Source organism: Varanus komodoensis, unplaced genomic scaffold (genome assembly GCF_004798865.1).
Source record: "Varanus komodoensis strain SLA01 unplaced genomic scaffold, ASM479886v1 scaffold14_1, whole genome shotgun sequence".
NCBI classification, from domain to species: Eukaryota; Metazoa; Chordata; class Lepidosauria; order Squamata; family Varanidae; genus Varanus; species Varanus komodoensis.
Window position 1 is genome coordinate 11,620,328 of NW_025335438.1, and position 18,128 is coordinate 11,638,455.

Consider the following 18,128-nt stretch of genomic DNA (forward strand, 5'->3'; position numbering starts at 1 on the left):
TGCTACAACCTCTAAGCAAAACATGCACTATAGAACAAAAACACAAAGCACTGTAGAATAAAACAAAAACTGAACAAAGTACATTTCATCTCATCTGTTGGGAAATGTGGAATATCCCTTAATGTATGACAGTAAAATACATTAGATTAGTACATTAGATTACCAATCTGAATAAAGGATAGAAGATATATCTATGCTAGGACTCTTACAAAGAAAATTTAAACAAAAATCAACAACCTGTGGCTTTACTATTTTTAGGCAATTTACATTTCTAGTCATTCTATAACCTTTTTAATTACTTAGTTTTTAGAAATCATTTGTGGAGGGTTAATGCAGGATTGCAAAGTAGAAACACTTCATTATTTAATAGTTCACAAAGAAAATATTTCCTATCCAAAGCTGTTAAAGTTTTTTTACCCCTTTCGCCCCCATCCTAGTAAAAAAAAAAAACCGGGAAATTTTTCCCCCTAGGCTTTCTGATTTCTAAGCTCTATCCTCTCATACAGAATTAGCCTGATTTTTATCTTTAATCTTCTTCACCTGGTCCAGTGTTTTACCCCCTCCCATAGAGGTGTGAAAGGAAAGAAACACTTTTCCCCAGAATAATAATAGGGCTTGCGGTAAAATTATTCTACTCTGTTTCCAGCCATTGTTAATCCATCCTGGCTCTGTTTTCGCAGCCTTATCCTTTGTTTTGTTGTTTGGCCATTTACAGTCTGGCACAGTGTTGAGAACTAAATTTGAAGAAAAGATAATGTATTATGGCTTGATGATTAACATTCCTTTTGACAGGTGAATTAATTCTAGACTGCCAGCTTCATTGTCTGATGGCGTTCTTGCAATGATCTCTGAATATAATTGTGCTGAAAGGTAATATTGATGGAGGAGAAAAAATGGTCAAATATAAGTGTATTATGATTTGGTGGAATCTTTTCTATATGGGGTTCTGAAATAAACTATTCGTGTGGTATAGTGGCTGTAATTTCTCAGGATAAGGGACACTGCATGCCTGTAATTTTCATGGGCAAAAAATTTCAGTTTGCTTTAATCACTAATTCATGTATGGCTTCAGTCTCAGAATTACCATTAATTGTCCGAACATAGGTTTAAGGTGTTCCTGTGCCATCTAATGTCTTTGTTCAATATCTGTGACAGAAGTGTCTTTTTAAAAATTATAGCATGGGAATGGCCAGGCACCCACTGAGGACTAAGCCTCAGCTGCAGCCCATGCGTAAGAACTTTTGGAGATGCCTCTTTTCTTCACCACTGCAACCTGTTCTCACTCTGACCCAGACCATATGGGTTGTGAGAAAGAGAAGCAGTAGATACTGCTGCCTGCTTGTTCACTGGTTCTCTACCCAACAAGCAAGAAAATAGTAGCAAAGGTGAAAGCTAAGATGATGAAAAATACCAGCTTGGGAGAAGCTTGCGGTTGCAGGAAGTTATACTCACTGAGGGACTCCGGGTCTGTTGCCCAAGGGCCCTCAAAAACCTGGAGCTGCATTCTAAGTTTTATTTAAGAGGTTATTTGGTAGTATCCTAAAAACAAGTGTAGTGTTCCTAATTATTGAAAGTAGTAGATACTTAGAATATAATAGGTTGTTTAAATCAGTTTGATTTAGCACAGTGGTCTTGCAATGGAAATAGTGAGTATATCTCTTTGGAAATATCTAATATAGGTAACTGGATCTTGAAGACTCTTTCTATAGATGCTTGTGCCTCCAGTCCTCTTACAATGTATCTATTAGCCATGGTCTAATCATGGAAAAGGAAATCATGGGAAAGGAGTATGGAAAGGCTGTATACTGCCCTCCTACCTATTTAATTTATATGCAGAGAACAACATGTGAAAGGCCAGGCTAGATGAATCACAAGTTGGAATTAAGATTGTCAGGAGAAATATCAACAACCTTAGATACGCAGGTGATACTGCTCTAATGGCAGAAAGTGAAGAGCAACTAAAGAACCTCTTGATGCAAGTGAAAGAGGAAAGTGCAAAAGTTGGCTTGAAATTCAACATTAGGAAAATTAAGATCATGGCATCTGGTTCTATCACTTCCTGGCAAATAGATGGGGAAGAAATGGAGGTAGTGACAGATTTTCTTGGGCTCTGAGATCACCACAGACAGGGACTGCAGCCAAGAAATTAAAAGATGCTTGCTCTTTGGGAGGAAAGCTATGGCAAATCTAGACAGCGTACTAAAGAGCAGAGACATCACCTTTCCGACAAAATTTTGTATAGTCATAGCTATGGTTTTCCCAGTTGCAGTGTATGGCTGTGAGAGTTGGCCCATAAGGAAAACTAAATGCCAAGAACTGATGCCTTTGAATTGTGGTGCTGGAGAAGACTCCTGAGAGTCCCTTGGACTGCAAAGAAATCAAATCAGTCAATCTTAAAGGAAATCAACCCTGACTGTTCTTTAGAAGGTCAGATACTGAAGATGTAACTCAAATACTTTGGCCGCCTAATGGGAAGGAAGGGCTCCCTGGAGAAGAGCCTGATGCTGGGAACAATAGATGGCAAAAGAAGAAGGGGACGGCAGAGAATGAGGTGGCTGGATGGAGTCACTGAAGCAGTTGGTGTGAGCTTACGTGGACTACTGGACTCCGGGGAATGGTGGAGGACAGGAAGGCCTGGAGGAATGTTGTCCATGGGGTCATGATGGGTCAGATGCGACTTTGCAACTAACAACAACAATTTGTATAGGAAAAAGCATTGGAAAATACTGACCTCTTGGCTTATTACTTGGCATCCATAGTAAGCTGATGCTTGATAACTCATTGTCTGTATTGATACTTTGTTAAATTGTTCTGAAAGCCAGGTTATGGGATATTACCACCGTTTTAAATCTAAAGTCAAGTTTAAAAATAGAGGAGCAAATTTGTTATAGGTTGTTTGATTTGATGTAGGATAAGTCATTTTTGGTGCACTTTAATGTTGTTGATACATGTAAGCCTCTGAACACAGAGGCTTATATGCATCTAGTACAAGGCTGCTCCATGCCTTGTGCCCTTCATGGAAGGAGGCTGGGCCATCATTTGGATATAGCATCAGCTGTTAGCCACAGCCTCCTCCCATCAGGACCTTTAAGCTATAATCCAGCAAATAATCCTGTCCCCTTCTCTGAACAATGTCAGGTGGCTATAGGATTACTCCTGTTATTTAATAATGTTATTAATTGCTATTTCTCAGCAGTGAGAGTATAGTGTGATTTTAATCTGGCGATCTTGTCTATTAGGCTTATATGGAATTTTATATAACACTTCAGGGCGGCAATGCAACCTGGAAGGTGGTCTATAACCAATTAATAAATACTCTTGGGGAAAAAAGTTCAGATAACGGACTAGTCAAATATTAAAGCATCATATGTACTGTATTAAAACAACATGGTAATAACAAGCAAATAGTTCTCAACAGTTTTGATATTTGCTAACTACAGGAACAAATTAATGCTATTCTGAAACACTGAAAGTAACTTAAAATGTAATGCATTGAGCCTTTTAATGATGTTGGGTAAGATTTTCTGTAACTGTGAATAATTTGTTAAAGAGTTCTTCTCTTATTCAGGCCTGGCATTCCAAGGCAAAAACCAAGTTAAACTTGCTTTAAAAGAAAAGACATTAAACAAAATTTATCCCACTTTTTTCTTACAATAAACTCAGAGTGGCTTACATTATTCTTCTCCTGCTGTCCATCTTATCCTCACAACAACAACCCTGTGAGGTAGGCTGGACTGAGAGTCTGTGATTGGCCCGAAGTCTCCCATGGTCAAGTGGGGGCAGGTACTCAGATCGCCTGAGCCCCTGTCACGTGCTCTTGAACACTACACCACAACCAGCTCTGAATATACAGCTGGAAAGTTCTTCAGACTTCATCAGTAACTGCGTCAGTTTGAAAGGGGTTCTTCTCACCTGCAGAATCAAGCAAACTGGACTCATGGATGGTCATTTTCCACTGAAACGTGCATGTTCCTGTTTGAAAATGTCTGCAGTTAGAATAGGTGATCATGCATAAGAACATAAAGCCATGCTGGGTCAGACCAAAGGACCATCTAGTCTAGTACTCCCTACACATGGTGGCCAACCAGCTGCCCACAAGATCTCTCCAGCAGGATGGGTGCAAGACCTCTGCCTGCTCAAGCTCCTCAGCAACTGGTGTGTGCAGGCAGGCCACCTCTGGTAAAGAAGGGAGCATATAGTCAGCAAGGCTAGTAGCAACTGATAGCCACCTCCTCCATGAATCTGTCCAATCCCCTCTTAAAGCCAACCAAATTGGGCACCACCACCACTTCCCATGGCAGTTAATTCCATAGTTTAATTATATGCTTTGTGAAGAAGTACTTCCTTTTATCAGTTCTAAACCTCTCAGCAATCATCTGCATGGGATGAAGATTCGAGTGTTCTGAGAAAAATCTTTCCAGTTTTTCCAGACTATGCATTAAAAACCTGTATTAAGTTTCCCCTTATCTTTTTTTCTAAACCAAGCATTCTCAATTGTAACCGCTACTCTTAGAAGAGTTGCCCCAGCCCCTTGATCATTTTCATTGCCCTTCCCTATACTTATTCCAACCCAATAATGCCTTTTTTCAGGTAAGGTGATCAGAACTGGACACAGTATTCCAAGGGTGGTCATACCAAAGAGTTGTACAAGGCGAGTAAGATCCTGGCATTTCTATTTTCTGTTCCATTCCTAACTATTCCCAGCATGAAGTTTGCCTTTTTCACAGGAGCTGCACACTGGGCTGACATTTTCATTGAGCTGTCTACCAATACCCCAGGATCCCTGTCTTCCTCAATCACTCCTAGCTCAGATCCCATCCCATACTTGGAAGTTCAGATTTTTTACTCCAACATGTATTACTTTGCACTTGCTTACACTGATCTATAGTTGCCATTTTGATGCTCATTCTTCCAGCTTGGAGAGATCCCATTGGAGTTCCTCACAATCTCCTTTGGTTTTAACCACCCTAGATTGGTGTTATCAGCAGACTTGACCACTTCACTGCTTACTCCTAATTCCAGCATATTTATTTATAGGTTGAAAAGCATTGCTCTTTTTTTGTCAAATACCTTTTGGAAGTCCAAATAAAAGATCACTGTCTACATGCATATTGACTCTCTCAAAGAACTCCAATAGGTTAGTGAGGCAGGACTTTCCCTTATGGAAGCCATATTGATTATTTTTCAGCAGGGTTAATAGGAGAAGCTTTGATTTTCTGTCAGATTTTCCCTTGATCTGCACAAGCAGTCCCTGTGACTTAAGTTTGCTAATGTGAAGCCACAATAAAATAAAAATGTTAGATTTATTTACACTATTTATATCCTGCCGAAACAGTTGTCGTTCAAACCTGCTGAAACAGTTGTCATTCAAACAGAGGTGTTCTGGGCTTCATGGTTTGCTTGAGAATATTTCAAGGGAAATATTCCTTATCCTATTTTCTTTCCAGATAGCAATTTCCCCTTACCATATATAATTTTCTCATAGCTTCTGTAATTTATCTGCTGATAAATGGTTACAGGTCTTTAGCAAGCCTTTATTAGTAACCTGTATTTTATAGAGAGGAATTAGACTCATTGTAGGGAAGCCTGCATTATTTTTGGTGTTTGAAAACAAAGCCTGTTTGAGCTTAGAAACACAGTGGTGTCCAATGGACAGGCACAGTATCTCACTTAAAATGCCTCTGTTAAAATAAATGAAACAGCTAGATTACACCTTGGACAAAGGTGCACAAACCTTCCATTTAAAATGAGATTAGTCAAACCTTCCATTTAAAACGAGATTAGTCAAACCTTCCATTTAAAACGTGTAAGTGTCTTAACAACAAATCCAGCTCATAGAAGAGAATTTAAGCAAATCTTATTTCATGAAGTGTAAACTGTGGATATGTTTGTCAATGATACCTTTAAAAATAGTTGATAAAGAGAGATATATGTATGGGTAAATAATAAAATACTTTGGTGTAGATTTTTCCCAATACTTTTAATCATTTAAAGAGAATGGGTAAGCACAACTTCTATCCTGTGCCCACTTTCCTGAGAGTAAGTTTCACTGAATTCAGTGGGACTTACTTCTGAGTAAATTGCATAGGAGTGTTCTTGGTGTAATGCCCAATAATTTAAAGCTAACTCAGCTATGCTTATTGTTTATTTATTTACAAAATTCATATTATGCTCTACTTCTAAACATATTCTTGGGTAGCAAACAATGAAAGATAAACAGACTAAAATACAATATTAATGTTATTTAAAAGAATACCAATAGAAACAGTGGATGGTAAACTGGTGAAGGTTTGTTGGAATAAAAATGTCTTCAGCAGGCACTGGAAGCAAAGCAATGTTGATGCCTGCCTGCCATCCAGAAGCAGGTACTCCCACAGAGAGGGAGCTACCACACCGAAGGCTTGACTCCGGGTGGATTCCAACTGGGCATAGGGCCATGCAGAGCCACAGACAGAACTTCATCTGATGACCTCAGTGATCAGGTAGGTTGATAAGGGAAAAGGTGTTCTTTCAGATACCGTGGTCTCGTTGTTTAAGTGTTAGTATGCTTCTTAGGATACATGGTAGAAAAGAGGCAGAAAATGACTACAGTATTACTGTAATTTCAGATTAGACGAAACAGATTAATACGTGTGATGAAAACAGATTCCCATTGTAACTTGTTTCTCATAGTCATGTTAGGCCCTTCCAACAGTGAATCAACATATTTTTCCTTGCTTTTTGTTTCTCTGTATGCATTTTCAATCCATAAACATAAAAATATGTTAGTAGAAGCTGTTCTTGAGATACTTAAGGACTCATTATATTTCACTATTGTTCAGTTAGGAAAAGGAAAGAGTTCTGTGGGAAGGCATAAAATTCTAGAGAGTCTTAATGCAAAGCATCATGGCAGAGAGAATGCTGCATGCTGGGGACACATCCCCTCTCTTCATCTACCATGCCTATATCATAGTGGTAAGACAGCAGAATCTGGATTTCAGAGCGACTCATCTGTGATGTATTTTGTAGGTCTGTATAGAAAGAGATGCATAAAGAAATAAAAGTACCAGAACTGGGGTGTCAATTCAGCTGCCATAAATTAAAGATATAAGGTATGGTGATAAAACCTCCTATTTTAAAACAAACTTTGCCTGAATAACTAAAACTTTGAAATTCTACATATACAGTGTGCATTGGTAGCTCACCATGGTTTAGCATCACAGAAACTACAATGTGATTGAAGAAACAGTGATGCCATCGATCAGTCGTTTGTTACAGTGTCAGTCATCAATTACATAGTTTGCTCTCATTTGTTTTAGGCATGCCAACAAGGTAGATGGCAACCCTCTATGTGGATCACTCTTAAAATATTAGTTTTAAATAAAACAAAATCAGAAAATTGTTTATTTAAAAAAAATCTACTGTTCATTAAAATTAGCTCCTCACTTAACTGAAGTTATTAGTGTGTTATTGTGCTTTTAGAAGAAAACACAGGCAACCATATTGGTCATTTAAAAAATCTAGAATACCTCTAATATTGTTATTAAGGCAAATCAAAGATCACAGACAATGTGCAAGCTTTCAAGATCTTCTTTTAATTGGGTAAGAAGTTACAGAAGGCAGGGGTGTGGGAAAATAGGCCCCTCGGACTGTTGTTGTCAGATTATCTGCATAGTCACAATAAAAATAATATGGAAAATGATGGTTTGCCAAAATTAAAATTGGACTTTGTAATCTTTCCAAATGCACAACTCTATCAAGAGGGGCAGCATGTTAAATATGAGCTGGGAAAAAATCATATCATGGAGAATTTGCACTAATTTATTTAAGGCAGATATATTGGGAAAACAGTAAAAGGCCCAGTAAAATATTGACAAATTGCCATAGACTACAAAAACTTGAACCACTATCTTGGCAATTAGATGACTGTGGCAGTATATTTATACATCATAAAGATACTAATCTTCAATTTTTAAAATTTTATTTAAAACTGTACATTATGAAATATGAAGTATCAGACCATGATATCAATGTTTTTTTCCTCAGCTTAATTTTCTCAGTTCAGATAAGTTTCAAAGGCAGTTTTTAATGGTACCTTTGCTGAATGACTCAAATACCAAAGCAATGCCTATTTTGAAAACAGGGCTCTTTGGCTTTCTTTATGGAGTCAATCCATCTCTTCTTTGATATTCCTTTTCTTCTGCATTCAACTTTCCCTAGCAGGATTGTCTTCTCCAATAAGTCTTGCCTTTTCATGATGTGTCCAAAATATGACAGCCTGAGTTTTGTCATTTTTGCTTTTAAGGAAACTCTGACTTGATTTGATTTAGGACCCACTTGTTCATCTTTCTGTCAGTCCAGGGTTTTTTCAAAGCTTTCCTCTAGCACCATGTTTCAAATGAGTTAGTCTTCCCTGTCCAGCTTTCACAGCCATCCATAGTGAGCAGGAATGCAATAGTGTGGACGATCTTGGCTTTCACTTCCAGTGAAATGTTCTTACCCTTGCCGTCCTTCTAAGTCTTAGCTTTCTTTGAATTTCTTTGCTCCAGTCTCCCTTTGATGACTGTGCCAAGGTATACAAAATCTTTCACAATCAGTTTCTTCAGATATGGATTAAAATGTAGTATGAAACTCCTAGAGAGAGAGCTATAACCAGTAGTCCTGTCTCAGTTTTTTCTGCTTGAGGGAGATACAGGACAGGAATGTCCTCTTTCCCAATGTAGGTTTGATTTATGTTTGGAACTCTTGGTGTGTGCTGTCAGACAAAACCCTAATATCCATGGATTTGTGCACAGTGCATTAGAATATACATTTATTTTCTATGCTGTTGATCTTCTATTGCTTTTTTTTGCTTATTAACTCCAGTCATTAGTTCTGGCCTTGATCCAGATGACTAATAATTTTGGATATTTATCTGGTTAATTAATATTTTTCCAGAGTTGGAACTGATGTCTGCTGGAGATCATATGCCCCATACTATGCCGTCTATTTGGCAGTTTAGAATCTGTGCTGAATTTATTATTTGAGCAAGTTATGGGGTAGAGTAAATACATTAAAATGAATGGAATACTTCAGATTAATTTGTATTATGTGGCATTCCTTAATTTATATCTGGTAAGTATTTTAAGAAGATTAATAATATTTGCTTTGTAAATATGTTTATGGGGCTCCACTCCACTTTGAATATCCTTGAAGGAATGCATTTTTCAAAAAGGGTGGATTTTACCTCCTTGACCTTGCTTTTGACAGCTCAAGATTACTATTACAACAGTGAAAGTATAAAGAGCCACCTATAATAATGGATGGGTGAAAAATTTAATGAAAGTTTTTGGATTGGTTGGCTTTGGACGTAATCAACAAATGGATAAACATATGGATATTTCTGGTTCCTTTGTCAATGTATACTATTATTAAAATGATAGAATGTTCTTTTATATACTAATACAAAAAATATCTAACTAGTCTTATAGGTATTTTTATTTTCTTAAATGCTATTCAAAAATTGCAGTGTTCTTTTATTAGTGTCTTATTGTACAGTTTGGTTGCTTTTTATTGCACAACAAAACATAAAAGTGCAGTAATGGCTTTTATGGTTTCAAAAATAAAAGAAATGAAATGATTGCTATATTCTTACTAGGGTTAATGGGTTGCAGGAATAATTGTGTGAACAGGTCTGTCTGTCTGTCTGTCTATAACATTTATATATTGGCTTTCCTCCAAGGACATCAAGGCAGTGTCAATAGTTTCTCCCCCCTCCGTTTTATCTTCGCAACATCATTGCTAGGCAAATGTCACTCGGAAAGCCTTTTGGTTCAGTGGGGTCACCAGGGTCTTCTGGTTCTCGACAGATACCTTAGCTGTAGCCACTCACTACATCACACCGATTACCAATAACAGGTAAAATGCAAGAATGGAAGTATACACAGTGAGAAATGTTTCATGCTCATCTGCAAGTTCATGAAGTGTGGATTCAAGCCACACTTAGATTTCACACTTCAATAACCTCAGATTTCAAGATGGATTGGTGATTTCTCTTGCAACCTCAAAAGTTTGCTGTGGGAAATTTGCAAAACATATTTCTCAAGGACAAAATTATTGTTTTTATTCTGACTTGATACTACTGTTACAGTCTCTGTCATGGAGTATAGTATAGTGCATTTTCTTGTTCTGGTTTGTGGTTTCAGTTTCAGCTTTTGGAGCCCAAGGATAAGGACTATGTGCAACCCACCACATGCTTTCTTGGTCCTTTCCCATTCTGGCTTCTTGATGCTGGCCATGGATTGGTCATGGATTGGAGTGGCGGAAAGCATCATTTTGTGATGGAGTGGTACCCATAGCCTTGGAGGAAGTGGTGGTATTTATATGAAAACCAGTTAGATTTTAATATATTAAGCAGTGTATAATTATTAATAAATATATACATAAATAAAATTGTAAAATTGATTAAACCAGGTATTGATTGATTGATTGATTGATTACATTTCTGTATTGCTGACAGCCAAAGTGCTCTGGGCTGTTAACAATTCAAACAATAAAATAAAGTATACAAGTTTAAAACTGCACTGTAAAAAATGCACACACCCCAAAAATAGATGCAGGAAAAGGATGAATGCATCTTAATCTGATGTCTCAGCTTGGACGATTCCTTATTGGGTGACCCTGCTAGGAAACCAGCCTAGTGAGAGTGTCTGACTTCCCCATGGCATTGTTCTTGGCTTTTTTGACACTCTCACATCCACTCACTCCATTAAGGTGTGCATCTAACAGGGGACTTTTGTTTAGCTATGTGTTTTAAGATACGGACTAAATTACAATATATATATGCATGATCTTCACTTGCTTTATTCATTGTAGTATGCCTGGCAGCTGAATATGTGAGCTGATATTCTTCAGCATTGCACTCAAGCTTATTCAATACATCAGTCACATGGAGCATGACTTGTGCATTGCCTGATTCCAGTTTAACAATAATAGTCTAACCTCTAGTACAGTTGCAGATAAATGCATGCCCATGAATATGAAGGCTGCACTGTTTCCCATACTTGAAGATGCTATAATTTGAAATGTAGTAACAATCGTGATTTTTAAAAATATATATTTAACTGAAAGCACAGACATTGCTTAGGATTTTAAATCAACAGAACACAGGCAATGGAAAGTAAATGAATGCTACAATACTATAACAGATTATTCTGCCATAATAGAGTCTTCAGCCATGCATAATGGGCTGGGGTGCTCTGTAAGTGTGGAGAAATGGCTCACACAGTGATGGGTATATTAATAACAACTGTTTTGCAATCTTGTGCCTATCTGTAAAAGGCGGGATAAAATATACTTTGAATACTCAAGAACTCTGCCTATAACTCCTCCCAAATGCTAAGTATTATTTATTCCTCAGAAGAATCTGATTATTTTTGCATCAAGCAGTCTGAAGTGCACAATAATACTACCATTCTATCAGTTTGCAGGAAAGACCATATTCTAACCATAGTTTCAAAGATATTTAAGTCTTTTAATTTTAAAAAACTAATGATCCAACTGGGTGTCCTAGAACTCTTGATACCATGAAGCCTAGCTTCATCCAACTAGGCATACAAAGAAGTGCCCCAGCCCAAAATGGTCAACCACGTCCAGGATACAGTGCACACCACTGCTGGACATACACCCACTGTGGTCCTCATTGACAGTGCTGGGCCCACGCACATCTCAACCTTGGTTCCCTGCCTTGGATTCTGAGAACTGTCCATTGGACCCAGAGTCCACCTCACCTGCCTAGTCATCAGAACCATCTCCAGAAGCTGCTGATGTTCCCCAGGACTCAGCTTCTCCTTTGGAAGATCTGAGTCTATTATTCAGCTAGATCCTGTGGTTGACATACACCATCAGACTTGAACCCATAGCAAGAGCCCAGAAGAGCAAATGACTCAGTCTTCAAGGCTGTCAACATGGAGGCCACAGGCCCAGTTGCCATTCCATTTCTGGGACCCCTTATGGACTAGGGCAGCAGAAGAGGAAACCCCCTGCTTCTGTGGCCCTTACGCCCAAACGGCTGTGGGGCATGTACAGAGTCCAAGAACAAGACACACAACTCCTGTTTGCCCAGGAAAGATCCAGGAGGGGACTCAAATTGAGGATATGCCCTTTGACAACGAGGACCTCTTCAGTTCAGGCACTGATGACCATGTGGACTTGATTTAGTCGTCCAGTGCAACCATGGCCAGGATGAGGCTGAACCTGACTCCATGGGTGACACCTTCCTCTAAATCTGGTCCAGGACACTGCCTTGCATTAACTCTTCTCCCCTGTACCCACTGTGCATGAAGGTCCTGGCAAAAATGTATTGGGACCAGACTAACTGCATCCACATCACACCTAGGTGGCCCAGGTAGCCATAGTTCTCTCAACCTCTGCACCTCTCCAGCCAGATCTTTCTCTGCTTTTTACTCAAGCCTGACGTTATCTCTTTGGACCAGGGAGCCATCCTCCATCCAGAAATCTACATGCTCCAACTCAGAGCCTGGAGAAGCTGGCCACAATCACCAATATAGATGACATGCACAAGGAACTCCAGCCAATCCTGGAAGCAGCCATGAAGCCAATCTCTTGATACTTCACCATGTAAAGTGGAAAGCCTTCCCTGGCTTCATAGCACAATATTCAAGCCCCTTGACTGCCCCATACAAAAAATCCTCTCATTCTTGACCTCCCTCAATCCAGATCCATCTGCATATATGCAGCTGCAGTCTCATCTTTCCACATCCTGGTCCAGGGTTCTTCACCTCTCCCACCCCCTCATTTGTCAATTCCTCAAGGGCCTCAAGAGCCTAATCCCACCAGTCTCATCCCCAACACTGGGTTGGAGGCTATCCATTTTTTCCGAGCCCTCACAAAAGACCCTTTCAAACCCATGGCTACCAAAGACTTAGACCTACTCTCATAGAAGATCACCTTCTGGGTGGCAATCACCTCAGCACGCCATTCCAGCAAGCTGGCTGCCTTATGGGCTGTCTCACTGTATCTCATCTGCAGAGACAAGGCAATACTCCACCCCAACCCCTCCTTTCTCCCCACCTCAAAGGGAAGGAAGTCTTCACCTGCCACCTCAATGAAGACATTGTTCCGATGGACTTCTCCATGCTGTTGTTGGGCCCATTCAAGATGCCACAGTACTCCTTTGATGCCCTAAGGGTCCTAGTCTTTTACTAGGACTGAACCCTTAGCCATTCACGGAGGCTCTTTATATGCTACTGCAGTGGGAACAAGAAGCTCCCTGTCTCCTCTAAATGGCTGGCAAGATGGGTCATGAATGATACTTCCCTAGCCTATGAACTAGCCAGGCTCCAGTCCAATACACACTCACTCTAAGCAAGCAATAGCAGCCTTTGCTGGACTCTGTGCTGGTGTGTCTCTGCTTGACTTCTCAAGGCTTCCACCTGGTCAAATGCCTTGACCTTTGTGAAGCACTACTGCCTCAATGTCTGAGCCAGACTAGACTGTGCCTTCAGCAGTGTAATCCTGTTATTGGTCCTTCAGTAGTGACAGTGCCCACCTCCATGAGATAAGGTTGCCAGTTGCCCATCTGTGTGATGCACAGAGGCCATGAAGAAGAAAGGCAGGTTGCTTACCTGTAACTGTCATTCTTTTAGTGGCCATTTGTGCATTCACACAAAACCTGCCCTCCTTTCCCTCTTTGGTGTCACCCTCTGGCAGCCCAGTTGCCCACTCTAGGGTTCACATGGGCTCTGGAGACCTGTTCCACCTGACATGGGGCCATGATAGCAGTATCCTCTCTGTTAAACTGAGGATCAGGCAGAAATCCCTCCCTTGTACCAAGACAAGAAATATTTTAGCTTTGGAATCTTCTTGAACAGGCTCCACATATGTGCACTGAGCCCATATGTGTGAATGCATAGATAACCTTTCTAAGAAAAGAAGTTACAGGTAAGCAACCTTCCTTTGTTGAGTTGTCATCTTAAAATATTCACAGGTAGCCTCCGAGAAAAAATTTACACAATCAAACCACAGTAGACATTCTTTATTGACCCTCTCCCCATCAAATGCAATATTGAAGCAAACCATGCAAATTATTTTTACCAGGATACCCGTAAATATTTTTGAATAATAACTCAATAAAGTCCAAGTAGAATGCTGGAGTTTGCTTCTGATTCAGCATGGCTTTTATGTCCTTATATTCTTAACAAAACAACCTTATGGCAGCTAGAAAGCATTTACATGGCTATAAGATTTTTCAGTTTCTCAGCTACAAACTTCGAACATTGCTCCAACTAAAATAACTACTAAAATATGAAATAGCCTGGTAGCACTTCAATTTCTTTCCCTCTCACACTCAAGTGCCAAATTTAAATGGAAGAAATCAGTTCGGTGTTTCACAGAATGAGTGGTGTACAAAGGTAACCTTCACCTCTCCACTCCTGCCTTGCATAGGATGCGTGTAATCCTGTAGAACATGGATCCTCAAACTAAGGCCCAGGGGCCAGATCCGGCCTGCCATGCCCATTTGGACCCGCTGTGCCCACACCCATGTGAACACCTGCCGCCACCCACCGCGCCCCGCACACAGAGAAAACGATAGGAGAAAACGATCTCCAAGCAAGCAAGCCGCTGCCTCGTGCACCTGCCTCCCCTCCCCATGCACACCTGCCCGCCCACGCATTGCATCGCCTTGCCTTGCCACACACCCCACCTCAGCGCATGCGCCTGCACGCACTGCCCCTCCCCCTCACGGGCCCGTGTGCACCGCCAGCACCACCTTTCCGGCCCGCGGCTAGCACCGGCACCTTTCAGCTGGCCCCCTGCTGAAAAAGTTTGAGGATCTCTGCTCTAGAAGGCTGATGGATTGTGCCCTAAATGGTTTAAATGCAGTTAAATGTATTTATTTGAATTGTACTTTGTAAGTTGTTTTGAGGGCATTGCTCAGAAATAAGAGGTAACAATGTATTATTCATCTCCATAGTATTCCAGTACTTCAGCAATTGTTGCTTCCAGATTCCATGACATAGGTAAGGAACCGTTTGGTATTCTAGCAGTTGGGAAGTGGAATTCAAATAACAATGAAAGACTCAAAGACCCCAAGATAAACTAGCACGGGAGAGATTAATGTATTTTAATTAATAAGACAGCTTTAGCAGTTATTAAAAATAATGTAAAAGTTTGAGTAGTATGAGTCTTAAAAATCAGCATCAGACATTTTGAATGTGTGTGAGTATTTATAGAAGAAAAACCGTGGTTTCTTTTTTCTGATATGCAAAATAATATTAAACAGTAGTAGTTTCATTTCTGCTGTCTTCCATTTACGTAAGAGAAAACATAGTTAAAATAGAATCCTGCCTTTTACAATTTCTTCAGTTCAGCAGATGGTGACTTTAAGTAACCTGTTTCAACACAAACAGAATGTGGCCTTTCCAGTTCAAAATATCTCAAAGGCATTTTGCAGAAGTAATGAATAACATATTGGCAATGCAGAGTTTGTAAATGTAGCAGACATAATTAGTTCAGCAGTATTTTACACAGACTTGCATATCTGAGTCTGATTTCAGGCAATGGTATGCTAGGCTGTTGGTCCACATCTAAGCTAATCCTATCAAGATTGTGACCTATTGAGGAAATGGAGATGAGCAATAGATTTAGTTAGACATTTCAGCTTCTACCTTCATTAGTAACTGAAAGTTGCTGTTGTATTTTAAAATAGGCAACTATCCATTTGCATGAGCAAACTGATACTTCTGAATGTGGAACAATGTAAACATATTGAAAATGATGTTTACATTGCCACTGTAAACATGTCATTGTAAACATCGATTTTCTTGACATAGAAAAAGGAGAGCTGTGTGTTCAAGGTTTTAAATAGTTTTGTTCTTCAGTGGTGTATGTGTGACCTCTTTCTGCACATCCCTGGCTTTTATGCCTAGCATGAACTGAACCCCTTATCCAATTTTCATTTATCTGTCTTTATGAGTACATATTTCTAACCCAGTTCTAAATTTAGAAAAAAATTCCAAGGTAGCTTACAATGAATTCTGTAAAGCTCAACAAAACCAAATGGGTCTTTCCATAAGTTAGGTTGGTCTCTATTGGAAACATCTTTGTCTATGCAATCTTATCCACACTTACTCAGAAATAAGTTGCAGTCCCTATGATGTATGATTAGAATTGCAACCTAAGTACTGAAGCATGGTGATTTGAATTTAAGTCCTTGAAGGTGTTTCTTTAAAGAGAAAAGAAAATTATTATCTGCCTCAGTAAAGGTTGTTTAGATCATCAGGAGTGCATTGGGATAACTGGGAATGCAAACAAGCTCTTCCACATCTCTTATTATGAAGATTGATAATTTGATCCTTATTTAATCCCACTGAAACAGAGATCCAGTTAGTGGAATTAATTGTGATCATAGGGAAAATAGAGGTCAGGTTCACTAGACACTTGAACTGTGCCAAACAGTAACTATGGTAGTAGGGTTTCTCAAGCATTTTCATTCTACATACTAAACACAAAGTAAGGAAGAAAAAATAATCCTGTCATTCAATGTTGCCAGTTGGAGAGCCCCTTTTAAGGCTCTGCCCAGCCATCACTACCTCTACCCATTCCATATAGTTCTAGCTTTCAATCATTCCCTCTGTTCATTTTTTGTTACATAGTAAGCAGCAAAGAAGAAGGGAAAGGAAACACAAGTTTTGATGTGGCTTACTTTATTTAGACATTTTACGCAATTGCAGAGATAAACTTGTTTTTTGGTTGAGGGTTAGGATTAAGGAAGCCAGTAATAACAGTAACAAACATTAAATTGAATCTTTGACCAAGTTAGTTGCGCTTAGATCCCATTAATTCTGATTTAAATCAATCCAATTTAAATTAGTTGTGACTCACTTTTCATGCATATTCCAATTTAATTTATTTTAAAAAACAGTCATGACTAATTCAAATTCCACTGCTTTTAATGGGAGCTAAATGTGACCTTCTGGTCAGAATATAGCCCATTGCTGCTGCTACTTTCCCTTTTTTCTAAGTTAAATTTAGAAAATGCTTGAATTGTTACTCTAGGCCTACCCAAAACAATGTGTTGGGTTTTTAATCTTACTACATCTGTCACAACATCTTTTCCTGTTGTATCAACTATTGTCTTTGATGGAGAGAAGTTAATGTTTAGATGTAAACACTGGGTAAAATAGTTTCATAAGCTGTGAGACGAGCAGATCTTAATACAAGTTGCTGATATTTTTTGGCTTTGTTGACCCATATAATGAGGATTAATGATGGAAAGCAGTTATGTTCATATTCTGCTTCCAGGTTATGGAAATTGAACATTAATTGGTGTGGTTGAGGTATCTTTGTCCTCTGACTATGGAGGACAAATCAGATTCACTAAACTCTGATTGAATCTTAAATTCATCTGGTTTCTTGGGCTTTGGCAGGACTGGAAACATTCCTATCACTAAGACTTAACCACTCTTCCCTCAAGTATTTTCTGTGCTATTTTAGCTAAAGAATGCAGAACTGGTTTTCTTCTCAACCACATTATTCATTTGATGGAGACTGTTGCCTGCAAAAACTTATGCCATAATAAATTTGTTTCTAGGATACTGCAGGACTTTTGTTGTTACTGCTCATTTTTGGCCTAGGAGATTACATCCCTTTGTCTCCCAATTTCTGTCATATCTTTTTTCTTGAAATTGATTTGATGGCATTTGCTTTTGTGGTTAGTTTATCAACTCAAAGAGGAAGATTTAGTTAAGGATCATACCACGGACTGAGATAGTGCTGTCACTCATTGTAAAAATCAGTATTCATTAAAAAAGGCAAAAAACTGAGTAGATTTTCACTAGCCTTGAATAACCCTGCTGAGTACTTCCCCAACAGCAAACATCAATGGAAACATCTGTGGTATTGTTAAAACCAGAGTGTTCAAAGCACATCTCATTTTTTAAAAGCTTTCCCATCTCAATAGTGTGATTCAGTAACCAGACCTCCAATTTTCAAGTGACTCTTTCAAGCCTGCTCTTTTAAATACCGTAAGTTCCAGTAAATTTCACATGTTTAGAACTTTGGAATGAAAGTTACTTTCTTCAAGCATGGAGGCGCTACATTTGAAGCAAATATTCAGTAGTAAATGTGATTACAACTACATCATAAGA

General features: G+C 39.1%; 1 protein-coding gene across 1 annotated transcript in view; it reads left to right on the forward strand.

Annotated features, from left to right (window-relative positions):
* The window catches only part of SLCO5A1 (solute carrier organic anion transporter family member 5A1), a 60,035-nt gene that overhangs the window by 9,989 nt on the left and 31,918 nt on the right, over positions 1-18,128 (forward strand). The window lies entirely within an intron of this gene.